The sequence below is a fragment of the Gorilla gorilla genome, chromosome 9 (genome assembly GCF_029281585.2).
Source record: "Gorilla gorilla gorilla isolate KB3781 chromosome 9, NHGRI_mGorGor1-v2.1_pri, whole genome shotgun sequence".
NCBI lineage: Eukaryota > Metazoa > Chordata > Mammalia > Primates > Hominidae > Gorilla > Gorilla gorilla.
Genome location: NC_073233.2, coordinates 115,794,917 through 115,799,097, shown reverse-complemented (window position 1 = coordinate 115,799,097; position 4,181 = coordinate 115,794,917). Strand labels below are relative to the sequence as shown.

The 4,181-nt window shown below is 45.7% G+C and overlaps 1 pseudogene; it reads right to left on the bottom strand.

The window, feature by feature from the left end:
• Positions 1–2,641: 2,641 nt before the first annotated feature.
• LOC101149560 (large ribosomal subunit protein P2-like) lies at positions 2,642–3,094 on the bottom strand (annotated as a pseudogene).
• Positions 3,095–4,181: the final 1,087 nt, after the last annotated feature.

Below are 4,181 nucleotides of genomic sequence, written 5' to 3'. Positions count from 1 at the left end.
CCTGCCACCACACCCAGCTAATTTTTTTGTATTTTTAGTAGAGACAGGGTTTCACCGTGTTAGCCAGGATGGTCTTGATCTCCTGACCTCGTGATCCGCCCGTCTCGGCCACCCAAGGTGCTGGGATTACAGGCGTGAGCCACCGCGCCCAGCCCAATGCTCTTAAACCCAGGAAAAAAACTGGGTTCTTGTGACATCATTTCATCCCCTGCATCAAACTATAGCCAAAGCAAGAAGTACTGTTGGATTTTTTAAATTACATGAGTGATTATAAATTGAAGCCTTAACACAGAAAGGCAAATATCACATGCTCTCGCTTATTTGCGGGATCTAAAAATCAAAACAATTGAAGTCATGGAGATAGAGAATAGAAGGATGTTTACCAGAGGCTGGAAGGGTAGCAAGGGGGCAGCAATGGTGGGGAGGTGGAGATGGTTAATGGAAACCAAAAAAAATAGTTAGTGGCCTGGTGTGGTGACTCACACCTGTAATCCCAGGACTTTGGGAGGCTGAGGTGGACAGATCACTTGAGGTCAGGAGTTCAAGACCAACCTGGCCAACATGGTGAAACCCTGTCTATACTAAAAACACAAAAATTAGCTGGGCGTGGTGGCGCATGCGTATAGTCCCAGCTACTTGGGAGGCTGAGGCAGGAGAATCACTTGAACTCAGGAGGCAGAGGTTGCAGTGAGCAGAGATCATGCCACTGACCTCCAGCCTGGGTGACAGAGCAAGATTCCATCTCCAAAACAAAACAAAACAAAACAAAAAGAAAAAGAAAAAAAATAGTAAGAAAGAATGAATAAGACCAGTATTGGATAACACAACACAAGGACTGTAGTCAATAACAATTTAATTGTACATTTGAAAATAACTAAAAGAGCCGGCGCGGTGGCTCACGCCTGTAATCCCAGCACTTTGGGAGGCCGAGGCGGGTGGATCACCTGAGGTAGGGAGTTCGAGACCAGCCTGACCAACATGGAGAAACCCCGTCTCTACTAAAAATACAAAATTAGCTGGACGTGGTGGTGCATGCCTGTAATCTCAGCTACTTGTGAGACTGACGCACGAGAATCGCCTGAACACAGGAGGCAGAGGTTGCAGTGAGCAGAGATTGTGCCATTGCACTCCAGCCTGGGCAACAACGGTGAAACTCTGTCTCAAAAAAAAAAAAAAAAAAAAAACTAAAAAAGTATAATTGGATTGTTTATAACACAAAGGATAAATGCTTGAGGGGATGGTTGGATACTCAATTTTCCATGATGTGATTATTATGCATTGTATGCCTATACCAAAATATCTGATGTACCCTATAAACATATACACCTACTATGTACCCACAAACATTAAAAATAAAAAAATAATTTTTAGAAGATGAAAAAAATAAGGCTAGGCACTATGGCTCACACCTTTAATTCTGGCACTTTGGGAGGCTGAGATGGGCAGATTGCTTGAGTCCAGGAATTCAAGACCAGCCTGGCCAATATAGCAAAACTCCATCTCTACAAAATATACAAAAATTAGCTGGGAGTGATGGTGTGTGCCTATAGTCCCAGCTACTCAGGAGGCTGAGGTGGGAGGATTGTCTAGAGCCCAGGAGGTTGTGGCTGCAGTGAGCTGTGATCACACCACTGCGCTCTAGCCTGGGTGACACAGGGAGACCCTATCTTAAAAAAAAAAAAAAAAAAAAAAAGCTGAAAAAATTTAGGCATTAGTACCTAAGGTGGATAAGGAAGGAAGCGGGCCAGGCACGGTGGCTCATGCCTGTAATCCCAGCACTTTGGGAGGCTGAGGTAGGCGGATCACCTGAGGTCGGGAGTTCAAGACCAGCCTGACCAACATGGAGAAACCCAGTCTCTACTAAAAACACAAAATTAGCCGGGAATGGTGGCAGGTGCCTGTAATCCCAGCTACTCGGGAGGCTGAGGCAGGAGAATTGCTTGAACCTGGGAGGTTGAGGTTGTAGTGAGCTGAGATCGAGCCATTGCACTCCAGCCTGGGCAATGAGAGCGAAACTCCATCTAAAAAAAAAAAAAGGAAGGAAGTGAAGATAGGAAAAAAGTGGTAGTGTCAGTGTGTCAATGGATTGGCACTCTTTGAGACTGAGTTGTGGCATTGCACTACTTGAGCAAAGGAGCTGGATGAACAGCAAGGAGGTTGAGATCTTAGATTTGTGATTTTGGAAGTAGTACCATTTCTGGTGATGACAATTCCAGGATGTCACTCTAGAAAGTGAGTACCTCAGGTGGTGTAGATGAAAAACGTCTATGAAGATGAGGACATCAAGTAACTGAGAGGCCAGTGAGTTTTATAGTTTCATGTAAATGCCCTTCAGTGTAGATCAATGGCGTCATGTCTGAGCATAATTCAGCAAGAAGAGATGATAAGAGGCTGGGGCCTAGCTAGCTCTCTTCTGGTTTGGTCTTTCCTAGGGATAGATCTTGACATACACTAGGGGTATAGACCGCTCAGTCAAACTTCCATAAATACTATTTGTCTTATTTTGGGCAAGGATTGTGAGTTCAATGTTATTCTCAATGCCAGGCACCTGGAGTATAACCCCAGCACTCAAAAAGGTAAGGTCCTAAATTTTAATTTTTAAAGGTAGGGTCCTAAATTTTTATTTTTATGTATTTATGTATTTATTTTTATTTTTATTTTTTTGATGTGTAAAAAGGCTTTATTTGCAGGGGAGCAGGAATTTAATCAAAGAGGCCAAATCCCATGTCATCGTCCGACTCTTCAGACTCCTCCTTCTCATCTTTCTTCTCCTCTGCTGCAGCAGGGGCGGAACCAGCAGCAGGGGCTGCAGAGCCTGGGGCAACAAAGATGGCCACAGCCCCACCGGCAGGTACACTGGCAAGCTTGCCAATACTCTAGGCAATGACATCTTCAATGTTTTTTCCATTCAGCTCACTGATAACCTTGTTGAGCCGGTCGTAATCCGCCTCGATGCCCACGCTGTCCAAGATCTTCTTGATGTCCTTGGCGCTGGGGGAGGAGTTACCCCCGAGGGCAGCCAGCAGGTAGGAGGCGACGTAGCGCATCGCGGCGGCGTCTGCGGCGGCGGCGGAGAAGCCTCATGCGTGCGACCTCGGTGGCGTCAGGGAGGAAAAGCTATTTATTTATTTTTGAGAAGGAGTCTCACTCTCATCACCCAGGCTGGAGTGCAGTGGCACAATCTTGGCTCACTACAACCTCCACCTCCTAGGCTCAAGCGATTCTCATGCTTCAGCCTCCCAAGTAGCCGGGATTACAGGCGCCCACCACCACACCCAGCTAATTTTTGTCTTTTTAGTAGAGATGGGGTTTCTCCATGTTGGCCAGGCTGGTCTCAAACTCCCAACCTCAAGTGATCCACCCTCCTTGGCCTCCCAAAGTGTTGCGATTACAGGCGGGAGCCACTGCGACTGGCAGGGTCCTAAATTTTAACAGTAAGCTGGGCTGGAGAGAGGATTGACAACCTCATTTGAAAGTTGGCATAGAAGGGCATAAAGGCAGGCAAAGGGAGCACCCTTGGGCAGGGCCTACCCCCTCCTCAGGAGATACTTTGGGATTTACTACAGCACACAGAGGACATAGACCTCAAAGTTTTATACAGTGGAGGATGACTTCAGTAACTTAACCTGAGAAAATTTTAAATCAGGTAAAACCAAATGCCTGTGTCCATCCACTCAACATGAAAATACATGTAGGGCTGGGTGAGGTGGCTCACGCCTGTAATCCCAACACTTTGGGAGGCTGAGGCAGGCAGATCACCTGAGGTCAGGAATTCGAGACCATTCTGGTCAACATGGTAAAACCCCATCTCTGCTTAAAATACAAAAATTAGCCGGGCATGATGGCACATGCCTGTAATCCCAGCTACTAGGGAGGCTGAGGCAAGAGAATTGCTTGAACCTGGGAGGCAGAGATTGCAATGAGCTGAGATCGTGCCACTGCACTCCAGCCTGGGCGATTGAGGGAGATTCCATCTCAAAAAAAAAAAAAAAAAGAAAAGAAAGAAAGAAAAAGGAAAATACATGTAGGTAACACAGTGAATTAACTTTCATAATAGATAAGCAAGTTAAACTTTGGTTGGTGTCTGTCCTTCAAAGGTAAGAATTTATTTTTAGAACAATTAACTTTTTGTTTGTCTGTCTGTTTGTTTGTTTGACACAGAGTCTCTCACTCTGTTGCCC